General features: G+C 42.8%; 1 long non-coding RNA gene across 3 annotated transcripts in view; it reads left to right on the forward strand.

Moving 5' to 3' along the window:
- The first annotated feature begins 15,814 nt into the window (after window positions 1–15,814).
- Window positions 15,815–17,009, forward strand: part of LOC133382224 (uncharacterized) — a 105,208-nt gene continuing 104,013 nt past the window's right edge. For all 3 annotated transcript variants that reach the window (XR_009761857.1, XR_009761858.1, XR_009761859.1), the window contains exon 1: window positions 15,815–16,442. This is a non-coding gene — a long non-coding RNA (uncharacterized LOC133382224). The remainder of the gene's footprint in view (window positions 16,443–17,009) is intronic.

The following is a 17,009-nucleotide window of genomic DNA, read 5'->3' on the forward strand; positions in this document are numbered from 1 at the left end:
TCTGTCAACATTTTAGACCAAATTTTAGGAAATCTGTTATTTCTGCAGTTTATCACATTCCCCCTTCAGGGTGCTATTCTGCTATCTTATTGAACCCCACATTGGCACCACCTGAAGCAAGCAAGGATGGTCTCCTTCTTGTGAATACACAGGACTGAGGGTTCTTGCTTTCTCCCCTTACCTGTATCTACTCTGAGTCCTTATATGTTGGATCTTAGCTCATCTAAGCCCACAGGTTTCCAATAGCAGTCATCTGAGTAGGTGGAAGTAATGGTTGGAGACCCCATCCAAGGATTCTTCGGTCTTGGGAGGTATCAGGAAAATTAAATGGAGAGTCAGACCACAGAATATTCTTATAATATGCTATTTATTCATGTCTTGCACACTACAGGTATTAAATGTACTGTAGATGGCTCTAGCCATCATATCAGAAACAGAAATTAAGAATACAAAATCAGCATGAAAGAGGTTGCTGTATATACTCACTTAACATCAGGAGAACATAAGAACATAAGAAGAGCATGCTGGATCAGGCCAGTGGCCCATCTAGTCCAGCATCCTGTTCTCACAGTGGCCAACCAGGTGCCTGGGGGAAGCCCGCAAGCAGGACCTGAGTGCAAGAACACTCTCCCCTCCTGAGGCTTCCGGCAACTGGTTTTCAGAAGCATGCTGCCTCTGACTAGGGTGGCAGAGCACAGCCATCACGGCTAGTAGCCATTGATAGCCCTGTCCTCCATGAATTTGTCTAATCTTCTTTTAAAGCCATCCAAGCTGGTGGCCATTACTGCATCTTGTGGGAGCAAATTCCATAGTTTAACTATGCGCTGAGTAAAGAAGTACTTCCTTTTGTCTGTCCTGAATCTTCCAACATTCAGCTTCTTTGAATGTCCCTGAGTTCTTGTATTATGAGAGAGGGAGAAGAACTTTTCTCTATCCACTTTCTCAATGCCATGCATAATTTTATACACTTCTATCATGTCTCCTCTGACCCGCCTTTTCTCTAAACTAAAAAGCCCCAAATGCTGCAACCTTCCCTCGTAAGGGAGTCGCTCCATCCCCTTGATCATTCTGGTTGCCCTCCTCTGAACCTTTTCCAACTCTATAATATCCTTTTTGAGATGAGGCGACCAGAACTGTACACAGTATTCCAAATGTGGCCGCACCATAGATTTATACAATGGCATTATGATATCGGCTGTTTTATTTTCAATACCTTTCCTAATTATCACTAGCATGGAATTTGCCTTTTTCACAGCTGCCGCACACTGGGTCGACATTTTCATCGTGCTGTCCACTACAACCCCGAGGTCTCTCTCCTGGTCGGTCACCGCCAGTTCAGACCCCATGAGTGTATATGTGAAATTCAGATTTTTTGCTCCAATATGCATAATTTTACACTTGTTTATATTGAATTGCATTTGCCATTTTTCCGCCCATTCACTCAGTTTGGAGAGGTCTTTTTGAAGCTCTTCGCAATCCCAAAGTATAAAACATTGAAGGTACAAAATCTCTTAGGTTACAATATATGAATGGACAAAGTTCAGACTCAAAATCTTGCTACAGAGACAGAGTTACCAAGCAGTTGGAAATACATACTGTTATGAGCATGGTAGTTGGGATGGATGATTCCTGTGGGTCCCCTTTCCAGCCTCTGACCTGGAATCCTGTGCCTTGGAATGAAGAACTCTCTGCTGGTCAAATGTGTCTTTTGTTAACCAAATAGATTGGCCAGGTAAGATAATGGGCCGATCAGTTGCCTAGCAACACTGAATGGGCCAGGGAGACCCTTTTGTCATTGAAATTCTTCAGGAGAGAATCCCCCCCCCCCACTCCTGGCAGCCAGCAGAACTTGAGCTTATAGTTTTTAGTTTTGTCTAGAGAATTGCTGGGAACTGGAAGGCAAGCAGAGAGAGACTGGATCTCTGCACCATGGCATTTGGGGTGCCTCCTGTAACCCAGATGGAAAAACTGGATATTGGACTGCTGATGACTTGAGCTCCTCCATCCTAAGCTCAGGTTGGAATGTGTGTAAATAAACAAACCATATTTCATAAAGACACCGCAGTCTCCACTGACCTTCTTCCCAAAGGAAACCAAACCCTGGAGGAGCTCAGGGACCCCTGGAATCTCACCGCTCAGAGATTGGGGGAGGCACGCAACAATACAATAATACATCTCACCCATCAGATGACATAAATGAAATGCATTACACCTGCAATTCTTCGACCACATCTCCAGTGAGACTGGTACAGTACCTCAAGTGGCATGGTTTTTTATATGGTTTCTTATGAGGTGTGCATTCTAGTGGCTCTGGTTTCCCCAATTGGTTTCCCAATCCAGTGTCGCAACCATCTAGTTTCTCCTCTAGATCCTACATCCTGTATCCCCAAAGGCCATAACAATTCATTGCCATATATGGAATTCCATCCGCTGCCTGTGTGTTATCATATGTTTACAAAACAATGCGTGAGCATTGGCTGGCTGCCCAGAAATATTATCTCTGTGTACTCAGTCAGCTGAATCTGTTCACTACAACTTACACGGAAAGGGGAGAGACTCTTTAGGAAAGCAGTCTGTGAATATAATAAAACTGACAGGCTCTTATGTGAGCGAATAACAGAAATGTGAAGCAAATAAAAGCCAATATAGGGCTTGACCTATAACAAGGCTAATGCCCAACTCCACACTCAGTGATGGCTGGTGACTACTAGACCTGGTGAGGCTACTAAGAGGTCAGAGGGCATGGTCAATGAGAGGATATGGGAACATGGCCAAATTGTTGTTTTTTCTCTCCATCCTCCTCCCCCACAAAGATACTGTAGACCAGCCTTTCCCAACTAGTGGGCCACCAGATGTTGTTGGACCACAATTCCCATATTTCCTGACCATTGGCAATGCTGGCTGAGGCTGATGCAGAGTTGTGGTCCAACAACATCTGGAGGCACACTGGTTGGGAAAGGCTGCTGTAGACACTTAAGGATTGCTGTTTCAAAAAGTTAGCGCTTAACTAGACTGGAAAATGTCTTACTTTGGTTCCGAAGGGGTCCCTGCTGTCACAGTTGCTTCTCTGCTGGGAGAAAAGTTGTGTGGCCTCTATTTGCTCTGGTTCTCTTTCCCTGTCCTCCTCCTTTACAAAGAAACAGTGGACACCTAAACATTGCAGTTTCATTCATATCTAGCAACTTAAGCGTTGGTTCAGAAGGAGTCCCTGCTGTCACAGTTTCTGGTATGGATTTATGCCAGAATAACTATAAAGATAACCCCCCCCCCCCGGATTTCATGGGGGTTGCTCCCTGGTAGGTATGTACAGGATTGCAGTCTGAAATGATTAGTCTTGAAGGTGCCACACAACTGTTAACAAGGGACTCCATACATTTCTAGACCTATGGGGAAATACTATTTTCCCCTCCCCCAGCTTATTCATGTCCTCATCTTTTTTCCCAGAATGTGGGATAAAATGCAGGGAAATTAAGTAGACTAGGACCTGGGAGACTACAGTTAAAATCACCACTTACCCAGGAAACTCAGTGTATGACTATGGGCCTGTCACTGTCTCTCAGCCTAATCTACCTCACAGGGTTGTTGTGGGGATAACATAGTGGAAAAGGGGACCCATGAATGCTACCTTGAGCTCCTTGGAGGAAAAGTAGGATGGATGTAAATGTAATACTGATAAATAAAGAATACTAAAAAGAAAAGAAAAGTCTGTCCAGCCTGCCTGTTCCTGATGCTGAACTGGAGGAGGGGTGGGGGTATAGGTTGGGAACTTGGGAATCATGAGAAAACCCAGCCCAAGAAGCAAAGAAAAAAGAATCTGGAACACAACCAGGTTATTCAGACCTGGACTTTACGTGTAGGCCCTCAGCAAATCCAATATGTGGCTGCCTGCTGACACAGGCTTATGGGAGAGGTAAGCAGGCAGGGCACAATCCATGCTCTTATACTATGTATAAGCTCTGCACACTGCACTCTGATCTGAACCATTCTCTGCAGCTTCCTACTTTTTGTAAAAGCATTTTAAATTTACCAAAGAGTTTTCTAGTCTTTTATCCTCACACCAACCCTGTAAAGTAGGTCACAATACAATTTTAGCAAAAGAACAGAACATGTATTTTGGCATAAGCTCATTCCCCTAAAAATTGACTGCATATATATGATGCGATTTTTCTCTCACCAAACAGTATTTGGATGCAGCAGAGAGGATGCATTGGGGGAGAAATTGGGCCAGTTATTTTTTATATGTAGGGCTGCACTACAAACTGTATTGATGCAGACAGAGATCTGAGAAGAACATCACAGTTTTAACTGGGCAAGTGACCAGCTTTGGGTATCATCCTAACTATGTACTCAGAAGTAAGTCCTATTGCGTTCAATGGGACTTACTGTCAGGTAAGTGGGTTAGCTTTACCTATACCTTTAAAGCAGCTTTACCTTTTAAAGATCAACACCATTTTCAATTGGGCAAGTCACCACTTTACAGTGCAATCCTAACCATGTCTACTCTGAAGTATGTCCAATGGGAGTTACTCTCAGGTAAATAGTGTCAGGATTGCAGCCATAGCAAGGAGTTCAAAAGCGGAACTGGAACAATGATCCACCACCACCTCCTCCCAACTTTCCAACAGCTCTCCAAGGCAAACAAACTTACAGGACAGGAAGGTGATGGGACATGGGAGAGCAGAGACTTACAACCACAATATCCTTCCCCTAACTTTCTAAAAGCCCCTGTGAGCAAACAGACTTGCAGAAAGAGGAGCCCGGGTGGGAGAACAGGAGACAGCCTCGGTGAGCAAACCAGCTTGCATAAGAGGAGTTTCTAATTGGGCAAGTCATCACCTTAACAGGGCAATCCTAACCACATCTACTGCTAAGTCGAACTGAATTCAGTGGGGTTTACTTCCATGGAAGTGGGTTTCAGATTGCAGCTTTAGCAAGGGAGCAAAAGCTGGATTGGAGCAATGATCCACCACCTCCTCCCAACTTTCTACTTTCTGGCAGCAATCTTGTGGGTTTGTAGAACAGAAAGGGGGGTGGGATGTTAGGAGAGAAGAGACTTGCTTTCCAGAAGCCCTTGGGGCAAACACACTTGCAGAAGAGGACAACCACCAAGCACGCGGAGGGTGGGCATAAGGGGGAATTGAAAAATTTGCACCTTCACCAGCTACCCCCACTCCCAACAGTCTGTCAAGAGCAGGAGCACAGATTACAGCCCATCATTCCCCCTTCCAATCCCCCTATAATATCCCCCAGCCCATTCACACACACAAAAAGTTATATAGCCATTCACTAAGGGGAGTTGATGTGTGGGACTTGTGGACGCCTGGCAAGAAGGAAGAGAGGTCAGGCTGGAAAGGCGCCACTGACCTTCTCCTGTGAAGAGGAGCCTCCTTTCTCAATTTGCTCTCTTCTCTCCTGCACACACCTGCCTCTTCTTTCTGCCCTAAGCCTTGCCACGATAGCCCAGGATCACTCTGGGCCTTTGTACCCAACCTGTAGAGATCTGGGGCTATTTCAGCTTGACTCGGCTGAGACCCAAATGCCTCCAAAGAGGCTTGATTTGGCTCAGGCCTCAGCCAAATATGGAGCACAGCCGTACTGAGTTCATTGGATGGTTGCCCCCTCAAATAAACATCCCTACCAACATCCTGGTGAAACTAAACTAGCCACACATAAATACTTCTTAAAACATGACTAGAACTGGATCAGGGTGTTGTAATTCAAGTGATATCACTGCAACATTCAAGTGATGGTTTGCCTTTCTCAAGAGACTCATAACAAGCCTCATGTCACAGATAAGAGGGTGATATTAAATGTTAGTCCTATGCGGAGTAGTCCTATTAAGTTAATAGACATGATTAACTTAGGGTCATTAATTTTATTGGGTCTACTCAGAGTAGGATTTAGCTGAATGCAACCCAATCATCTTGATCATTGACTGGGTCATTTTTACACATTCTACCATGACTAAGTAGAGAGATCAAATGATATATGTGCAAATCAAGCCATAGGCTCTGAGTACAAGCTGGGTTGTTTTTGAATTAATATAGAGTGGCCAATAGCACCAGACTAGTAGCTATAATATATTTCCTTGCTGGAGATTTATACCTTCATATTATTATTGTTGTTGTTGTTGTTGTTGTTGTTATTAGGAATATAGGAAAATGCCTTAGGAGCCAAACCATTTAGTGTATCTAGTTCGGTATTATTAATACTGACTGGTAACGATTTTCTGGGGTTTCAGACATGTTTCTCCCCTTGGAGATCCTAATATTGTATTTTATATTGTGACTTGCCCTGAGACCTTCTGGTGAATGGCGGGTAATAAATCTGATGAGGAGGAGGAGGATTGAACCTGGGACCTTCTGCGTGCAAAGCAGTTGCTCTGCCACTGAGCCACAGCCCTTGTTTTCATCTTATCCGTTGCTTTCATGTGTGTTAAGTGTCAAATTTGGAATTACTAAACTTAATATTGCCATTGTGACACCCCCCCTTAAAGGAATTAAACCCTTCCACTTGTGTAACTGCTTAGGACCCTTATAAGGGAACATTTTGGATCATGGAAATTCTCTGTTAATGCCACAGCAGCTATCACTTCAATCACAACTGCTGTTATAGCTTATGGTTGTATGACTTAGTCATATAAAACAGTCCTAGAAGGCAATAATAATGCTAGTGGTCTACCAGTGATGTTGTAATTACTGGAAATCCTGTGCAGTGTTAATGAGCAACCATAGTGTGGCAGGGCCAAGCTTAAACTATTACAGACATTCCCTATAACCTCATTACATGTCTCTTACCCTGGCCTGCATTGCTGCAACAGCTGCTTGTGGTTGATGGCAGCAGTGTATCCTCCACCCTCACCCCTTGTTGTGTTCATGAACTCTAGGAACCCGTTAGTTTACCTTAAATCATTCACAGGAAAACCCCCCCCCAATGATCTGATCAGGTTGATCAGCTGGTATCATGAAGAAAGGTTGTCTATAGACACCTTTGAGGGCTGCCTCTTCTACTTCCTGAGCATTAGAATCCTTCCTTTCGGATTCCAAGCATATTGCTGTCTTTGGGTGAGTGCCATGACCTCATTTACAAATGCGTGCAGTTAGACTGATTCATCTCCAGGAAATGTAGTCTCGTTTGTTGTGTTCATCTAGTGATATGAGAGCAGAAACGGGGAGGGGATCCACCAGGTATGTTCAGCCTCAGCAATGGTTCATTTTTCTTTTCAGATTTCTTAAACAAAACTTTTTTTTGTTAGGGCTACTATATAGCAACAGCAGCAGCAGTATACTGGCTGCTAATTTATTGTTCTGTTGACTTTAAGAGGATGCAATGTTATAAAAACCAAGATTTGGGATTAACTGTGGACTGTGTGAACCAGGGCCAGATTTGTCAGCAGTAAACAAAGAACTATAATGGGGCAGTAAAATACAGGCACTGCCAAGGCTGCTCTGTGACATTTTATTGCCTGAGACAAAGGAAAGATGGAGCCCCTTCCCATTCTATGTATAAGACCCAACAGGACTGGCAGGTGAATCTCACTTCAATAGTGGTGACAACTCCACTGCTTCCCACCTCCCAGCATCTGCCGCTTGAGGCAGCTACCTCACTCTGTGTAAGGGTAAGGCCAGCCCTGGATACCTCTTCCCTTTGTGTGCTTCATAATTAGTCCAGACTCCCGAGAACCAAATTAATTAGCCAGATATATGTCAGAAGTCTGAAAATTAATCTGAATTTCCCAGGATTAATTGCAAATTGTCCTAGCACCTTTTAAAGGTTTCCCTTCTAGGACTCTACCTGACATGCATGTACAAACACCAGCTTTGTTATTTACAAGAAGCACTGAGAGTGTTAAGAGACAGATCAAGATATTTTGGTTCTTTCCAAGCCCATTTCAGGATTAAAGCATTTCATTGTGTTATAGGATTGGGGGGTTGGTCTGGATGATGTCTTTGGATCCCCTCCAAGCCTGTAATTCTGTATCTGAAAATCTGCAGTAGAGAAACCTGCTGATTAGTCAAGTCAGTTCCTATGTCAAATTAATGGGTCTGTCAAGTACCTGATCTACATGTCTAAAGACTTGGTCAAGAGCAGATATATTGCCAAAGGAACAAATGGCCAGTGATTCTCCTTGAAGAGGGTAAGCCCCGCATACCAGCCAAGAAGTAGCCTGTGTGTTTTTGAGTCAGTCTGATCTGGGAGCTGAAAAGAGAGAGTCTCGTTCTTTGTGCTGAATCCAAAGTAGCTATGGCTTTGGTGAGCCTCCCCTAAAAACCTAATGGGGAAGCAAGATCTGTTGGAGTATTAATGCTGTGAGCCCTTCCATCTTATGCTCAGGTTGTATATATGTGTAAATAAAACTATACCATAAAGATCCCACAGTCTCCAGTCACCTTCATTTCAAGGAAACTGAATCCTGGGCAAGTGCTGGAACCTTTGAAAGTTTCCCAGCACTCAGAGAATGGGGTGCACACAGCAATATATATTCTGAAATGTATCTGGAAAAAACCTGACACAACATCTCTGTCACCAGGAAACCACTCTGTCTTGAAGCTGCCTGTGAGGGCCTGCGCCTGGTGTCAGGCCAAGGAGACAGGAAAATAGGGTTGCTGCTGGTGTATCGTCCACCCTGCTGCCCAGCAGCTTTTCTGACTGAACTGGCGGAGGCCATCTTGGCTGTTGTAATGGAGGAGCCCAGTACGATAGTCCTGGGTGATTTCAATGTCCATGCTGAAGTTGCCTCTAGTGTTCTGGCTCAAGACTTCATGGCCTCCATGATGACCATGGGGCTGTCTCAAGTTGTCACCGGCCCGACGCATAGGGCAGGGCACACCCTCGACTTGGTTTTTGCTTCAGATGGAGGAAGGGGTCGTCTGGAGATGGGTGGTGGTGGATGTCACTCCATTGTCATGGCCAGACCACTTCCTGGTAAAGTTTAGACTTGTAGTTCCAATCCTTCCCTGCAGGGGTGGTGGATAGATTAAGATGGAATCCACTGGATTCCTGAATGTCCTGGGGGAGTTCCCAGTAAATAGAGCAGGGGACCCTGTTGAAGCCCTTGTCATGCTGTGGAACAGCGAGGCGTGTTGGGCTCTTGACATGGTTGGCCTGAGTGCCCTCTCCGGCACTGTGGAGCCCGGCTTGCACCTTGGTCCACCAGTGAGCTAAGGGCAATGAAACGGGCTGGATGACGGGTAGAGCGCAAGTGGCGAAAGACGTGCTGTGAGGTTGATCGGGCATGAGTAAAACATCATAACCGTGCCTACTGTGTGGCAGTGAGGGCGGCAAAGAAGGCCCACTTCTCTGCCTCCATCGCATCCTCAAGTAGTCGTCCAGCGGAGCTTTTCCTTATTGTCAGGGGTCTGTTGACATCAACTCCAGGAAATGGAGTTTTAGACCCTTCGGAGGCCCACTGTGAATTGTTTGCAAGGCACTTTGAGGGTAAAGTTGCTCGCCTCCATAGCCGTCTTGATGCTCCCTCCACATCTACTGTAGTCCCCAATGAGGTGTCCAGTGCAACGTCTGCTGCAACGTCTTGGGAACAGTTTCAGTTGATGCGGCTGATGACGTAGACAAGGTGCTTGAGATGATGTGGCCAGCAATGTGTCCTCTGGACCCTTGCCCTTCTTGGCTTATTAAAACTTGCTAAGGGGGTTTGACCGAGTGGATCCAGGGTGTGGACAATGCATCATTGCGTGAGGTTATGGTTCCAGCTGCCCTGAAAGAGGTGGTGATTTAACCGCTCTTGAAAAAGCCCACCCTGGACTCATTGGTATGCGACAATTACTGACCAGTCGCAATTACCCCCATTTTAGGGAAGGTGATTGAGATGGTTGTGGCACAGCAATTGCAAGTACTCTTGGATGAAACAGAATATCTTGACTTATTCCAGTCTGGGTTCAGGCCTGGTTAAGGGACTGAATTGGCCTTGGTCACCCTGATGGATGACCTTTATCGGGAGAAGGACAGGGGGAGTGCAACCCTGTTACTCTTACTTGATCTCTCAGCAGCTTTTGATACCATTGACCATGGTATCCTTCTGGGCCGACTTGGTGAGATGGGTATTGGAGGCACTGTTTTACAGTGGTTCTGATTCTATCTCTATGGTCATTTTCAGAGAATATCATTGGGTGATTGTCTTTTGGCCTCTGGCAGTTGTGCTATGGGGTGCCGCAGAGTGCCGTCTTGTCCCCCATGCTGTTTAACATCTATATGAAGCCCTTGGGAGTGGTCATCAGGAGATTTGGGGTGAGGTTTCATAAGTGCGCTGATGATACCAAGCTCTATTTCTCTGTAGCATCTGAATTAGGAAAGGCCGTGCAAACCCTGGACAGCTGCCTGGACTCGGTGATGGGCTGGATAAACTGAGGATGAATCCTAGCAAGACAGTGTTGGTAGTTCCCGAGTGCAGATAATTGGTCAGTTACCTGCTTTGAACTCCCTCTGAAAGAGCAGGTCTGTAGTCTTGGGGTGCTCCTGGATCCATGTTTGTCGCTAGAGGCCCAGGTGACCTCAGTGGCTAGGAGTGCCTTTTACCAGCTTTGGCAGGTAAGACAGTTGTGGCCATTTCTGGACCGGGATAGCCTGACCACTGTTATCCACACACTGGTAACCTCCAGGCTGGATTACTGTAATGCTTTCTATGTGGGGCTGCCCTTGAGGTGTAGCTTGAGCAAAATGCAGTGGTGAGACTGCTTACTGGGGCAGGGTATCACCAACATGCCACTCTACTGCTGAAAGAATTACACTGGCTGCCCATTTGCTACCGGGCCAAGTTTGGTTCTAGTTTTGGTGTACAAAGCCCTATACAGGTTGGGACCAGGATACATAAAAGACTGTCTTATCCCTTATATACCCAGTCGATCACTGCACTCTGCAGGTGAGGGCCTCCTGCAGATACCAACTTATGAAGAGGTCTGTTCCACACAACATAGGAAACTGGCCTTTAGTGTGGCGGCACCTACCCTGTGGAACTCCCTCCCCTTAAATATTAGACAGGTGCCATCTCTGTTATCTTTTTAGCACCTATTGAAGACCTTCCTCTTTCATATGCTTTTTAATATGTTTTAAAACCTTTTTTAAAAAACAATATGTTTTTTCACCTTTTTTAAAAAGATGTCTTCAAATCTTTTTTAAAAAGTTTTTGAAGTTGTTTTGTTTTAATGTATTTTAAAGGCTGTTTCTATCATGTTTTAATGTGTTTTTAGTGCTTTTGTTTGCTGTCCTGGGCTTCCACTGGGAGGAAGGGTGGGATATAAATCAAATAATATATTATTGTAAATAAATAAACAGAATCAAGCAGCTGGACTTGGCAATTCCAGAGTACATAGCTTGAGCAGTGAAAATACAAACTAATATTGTTCTCTCTCCCTCAGTTCCATCTCTGATGTCCCTAATTGGTAGGCCCATCCCTGATCATGCAGGGATCAAACTCTGTACATGAAAAGCACTCAGCTAAACTATATTTGTATTTCTGCATATTTCTAGACCAATGACATTATATTTGAAGACCATATGCAACCACATGTGACATTATTTTTGAAGACTATATGCCCAAAGTTCCAAGATAGATTTGGGGCTGCTTTTTCCTTAACACTTTGCCTTCAAGTATGAAAACATGACTTGCACTTAAAAGGATTAATTTTCTTAGCAAAATACAAGGAAGAAGCAATGATTGGGAAAGTGTTGAGCCTCTGCTTCCATACATTTTGCCAAGGCCACCAGCAATGTAAATACACTAGTACATCATTCAGAGTTGACATCTGAGTCCATGTTTTGTACTCAGGTATCAATACTGACTCCTGTTCGAAGTGTCTCTGAATATGCCCAATAGCATGGCAGCAGTGTCACTGTCAGATCAGCGATAATTCTCCTGATTGGAGTTAAAACTCTACAGATTTATGCCTTAGGAATGGTTATTAAACCATTTGCTTCTGTTTTCTTTATGAGCCATGATTTGGACACAGAGCACATTGTAGCTGTTTATGACAAAACCTTAGTTCCTTGTTTAATAGAAAGGACATTATTAGGTCTTCCTATTGTTTGAGCAAAGTTCTCATCCTAATGTTGGCTTATTCATGCCAACCTCATATTGAGTTTGTGATCAACCTTTGATACAAGAAGTGAATGGTAGACCTTGGAGAAATGCTGTTTTAACTATTGCAGATTCATCCACATTTACTTTGGTCTATGGTAAATTTTGATGCAGTAAGGCACACCGAACATGAAGTCTGTTAATGGCAAAGTTGTTGTGACTTGATTTCGTTTATAACTTACAATTTGTGTTCTGCTACATTCTTACTTATCCCCACCCTTCTTCTCCCTTTGTTATCTATATGTAATGTTCCCTTAGGGGGTTGAGCTTGGATAGAAAAACATCCACTTGGGATGGATGCCTAATTTATCATGTTTTCTTTTCTTCCAAGTCTTTTGGTACATTTGAAGCATAGCTGACTTGGGGTGGGGGTGATAAAGTGTACTATAACCATGATACGCTAGGTTATTTCAGGACATTGACACTCTGCGATGGGTGTGTACAAAGCAAACAGAGCACCACGGAAATGGGAAGGATGTTCCTGGCATCTGCTCTCTAAACAGAGCTTAGATGTATTTGAACTGCCTTTGATGTTTTAATTACAATATTGATTCATTCTCAGAGTAGTAGGTCTAGTTTATCTTACTCATAATTCATGTACATTGTTTTCCTATTCTTTGGCACCTCCCATCTAGACTGTACTTAGGTGAATTTCCTTTTTGGACAATGTCAAGCAAGGTGAACAGGGCATTATGTTTCCTTGAAATGGAATGAAAGGGTCTGACTGACCTCCTAACATTGTCCCAAACAGAATATGTGCCAGATTTTGGAGTACCAGCTGGAGAAGAATTTTTAAAATCCTGGATTGGAACATGTACTTACTACTGGTGTGTTTGTGCTGCAGTCCTGATCCAGAGTCTGCACTGAAACTCGCCACAGGTGTGTACTGAGGGAGGGCTCTGTACCAATGTTGTGTAGTGACATCACCATGCCCTACTGAAGCAGAAATGTGAAAAAAATGAAGTAAGAGCATAACCACAAGAGCAAAAAACCACATGTTGTTTCCATTCAACTGCAGGATGGAATGGACGTTTCCCACTTATAAATACGAAAATAAAATGAATATGGCATTTATTTATTTTTTGAAACAATAATCTGGGTTTGAACTGGAGTCAAGTCTTATTTGGGAAGGTAAGAAGAAATCATATGGTTAGAATGGATCCACTGGACATCAGAGGAAGGGTCCTCTCCTTTTCAGCCTGATAACATTAATCATACTTACAGCTAAGAATCCCAGAATAAATATGTTCCTCTCTCAAGGTGCTTACCCTAAAGTGCAATTTAAATCTACTAGTGTTTGGATATGGACCATAATAGTTTTATTTATTTAGCAATATGCCATTACAAACCTAGATCATTCAAAGCTGAGACACAAATTTAGCTCTTAAATTCCTAGCTGCCAGGGCAAATAAGGAAACATGCAATGAGATATATATTTCTTTGTCTGATAACAAAAACGCACAAACTCACTTGATGAAACAAAAATTTCCCTATGACTAAATTCAGACAGATATTTCCCACAAGGATCTTTATATAAAGGACACTGGGGTAACATAATGAACGACATCCCCTGTTTTACAAAACACACAAAACTGGTGTTCTAAGGGAAGTTTTTTATAACAACCATCGAGAAAGGCAGAGGGCATGACATTAAACTTTAACTCAGCAAAAGCAATTCTGTGTGCAGCTAAAGTGATTACCTCTAAGTAATTAGCTTTCTGATGGTCTGTTTTAAAGCACGGATACAGCCTGGAGAATCTTGAAGAATCGATAGCATATCAGCTAAAGAAGCTCTCCTCTACACAACCAGCTTTAACTGTACTTTAGACAGTAACTGAATCTCAGTCAGCTCAGTATCAAATACTCTAACAAGTGTATGTAAAGCAGCAACTCTCTTTTGGGCATTTAAGGGCGAGCCGTAAGCTATGGAGACCAGGCAGGAGGATGGCAAAGCTAATATTCTGTTGTGAAAATTTAGGAGACGAACCTGTATTCTAGCCTTAAATCTACTAGTGAGAAATTGTGTCAAATTTACCCATTAGTTTTAGTAATGCGCAAGCACCATCATTATGTTATATATTGCTTGTTATATTACTAATATATATTACATTATATATTAGTTTTCACTTTGAGTTTTCATTTTTAAGAGGTATTGTACCATACTCATTGGATAGGTAGGTTAGAGATCAGTCTCCTGCATTAATATAAAATGAGTCCAATGTGATAAAATGCCATCTAGTGACTAGCTTCACACTAATAGGATATCAATATGATTATTTCAAAATCCTAAAAAGTAATATCAGTTGGTTTCTACCTATTTTTAATGTTGCAAGTCAATTGAATGGGACAACATCCATACTAGCTATTCACACTCAAGTGTATTTACACTTATCCCAATTTTGTGATGCATTTCTCCAAGCAAACAATGCTAACAAAAAGGCATGTATTAGGGGAAAGCGTGCATAAAAATTAATATATTGGAGAAAATCATTTAAAAATGCATTATATTAGGGAAACATGCTTGCAAAAATGTCCACATTAATCAAACTTACATACAAACATGTGTTTATTAGGAGAAATTCACACTAAAATTCTGATGAATTTTTCTGAGTTTTTAAAAAATCACAAATTGCTGTAGAAATGTGGAGAACCGAATTTAAAACTGGAAAAACAAGAACCTGAGAGAACTGAAATTGACAGTTGCTTAGAGGTCCCTAGAGGTGGGTAAACTTGTCCCCCTCTTGCCTCAGATGGACTTGGAAGTGATGTGTATTAAAAATGCATATGCTAAGGAAACTTGTGTAAAATGCATATATTAGTGAGAATAACAGAAAAATGGATTATATTAGGAGATGTTGCTTTGCGAAAGTATGTATATAAGGCAAAAATTGCATACAGAGAGGTGTATATTCAGATAAATTTGCACTAAAATGCTGATGAATTTTCATGAGGATTTTTTTATAAAATCAGCAAAGTGTGTGGAAATGTGGAGATTGCAGTTGAGTTTGGAAAAATGAGAAAGTGAAAGAAATCAAAATTGGCAGATTCACCCATCCCTAAGCAAGAGGGAACAAGGGCAATCGGATCTCTCTTTCCTCCCCTTCCTGATGGTGGTCTTATGAACACCAAGAAGAGAAAAGCCCTGCTTTACCCTTGGGAAATGTATTCACAGCCCCTGGACATTTGCACATGTGGGCTTAGTTTGTATTTCAGACTGTAGACTGTATTTCTCACTTTCTCTGGAAGTGAGTATATCTGAAGACACTGTTGCTCTTGGTTGCAGGTTACAGCATTATATTCAAGAAGTATGCAAAGGCTGTTACTCAAAGAAAGTATCAACAAACAGCAGAATTTGCTAAATAAGGCCAGCTTCCTATCTTCCCATAATTTAAATGGATTTCACCTGAAAAAACCTCAAAGAACTGACAGAAAAAGCACACACACCCAGTTATTTAACAACTGGAACTCTTGAGTAACTTTTCCCAAGACTCTTATTCTTTAGACAAGGTTTTGGCATAATACATTATGATTCACACAGATAGTGACCTGGAGGCCCTTGTGATATTGTCCTCATTCTGCCAAGATTGTTATGGGGATATGAAGAAAACCTGCCACATGATGGAATTGAATTACACAGGAGTCATTTTTGTAGGATCAAATGGATCACTTGCTCTTGGGCTGCTTTCCCAATGTACTGTGTGAAAGCATGACTTCCCAAAACAAAAGCTGTTCTCATCTCATCCTGCCATCTTCACTGTGGATAATGAGAGAAGGCCTGAGCCAACACAGCAGTGTTTGTTTCGAGGCAAAACAGGATGCTAAGGCAGAGCTATGCCAAATACTGAGTTCAAAAGATAAGGGAAATGTACCAAAATGATCGTAATTTTCCTTCTACCTGACAAAATTTATTCTCAGATGAGCTGAGATAGCTATTTATGCAAGGAAGCAGATTTTGGACTCAGTCTTTTGTATCATAACTTCAGAGACATTATTTGACTCCATTAGCATCAAACTTATCTGGAGACACTCTTCTCTCCCTGAAGATCTATTGAGGAGGGGAAAGAATGCAGCCAGGAGAATTGTTGCAAATATCGCCAGGGAGATTATCAAATAACCTTGTTGAATAACTTTCCTTTGATACCTCAGCACTTTGGAGGCAGTTGTGGAAATGTTCACTGTGAATATGAATTGATGAAGACAAATTGATTAACTCTCAGCATGAGCAGTTTGGGGCCAATTTTCCTATCTGGCCAGGTTTAGGAAGAAGTGCTTTAGAGCTGCAAGCAATTCCTGGATTTCACCCTGATGAACAGTAAGGAAGTGTGTGAAGATTTTTCCTCCTCCTTTGCAGGTAACTTGTTCATTTCCATCTTGATGCAAATATTATTGTTCTTCTTGTTGTTACATTTCTATCCTACCTGTCCTCTAAGGAGCTCAAGGTAGTGTACATGGTTTTTTCCCTCCTCACTTTATCCTCACAACCCTATGAGGTAGGTTAGGTTGAGAAACAGTGACCAGCCCAATGTTATCCAGTGAGCATCCTAGCTCAGTGAAGATTAGAACCCTGGTTTCCCAGGTCCTAGTCTAACACTTTAACCACTACAACACACTGGGTTACATTCAAAGTCCACCAGAAATTTTACAGATCTAATCTGATATGAAGCTGACCTATGCTGAGTCAGACCTCTGGTCTATTGAGCTCAATGTATCTGCTCTGATTGACCTCTGCTTCCCAAGGCATCAGGGAGCTGTAGCTGCTAGCACTACTACCTTTTGCTTTCCCATAGAGCTCTGGCCCCTCCCCATCCAGACATCAGCTCCTGCTTGTCACAGCGGAGGGGTTTTAACCCATGCTCTCATGGACCCATCACATGTCTCCTAAACACTGAACCACAATATTGTGGCATTGAGGGTGGAG

The sequence above is a fragment of the Rhineura floridana genome, chromosome 3 (assembly GCF_030035675.1).
Source record: "Rhineura floridana isolate rRhiFlo1 chromosome 3, rRhiFlo1.hap2, whole genome shotgun sequence".
Taxonomy (NCBI): domain Eukaryota; kingdom Metazoa; phylum Chordata; class Lepidosauria; order Squamata; family Rhineuridae; genus Rhineura; species Rhineura floridana.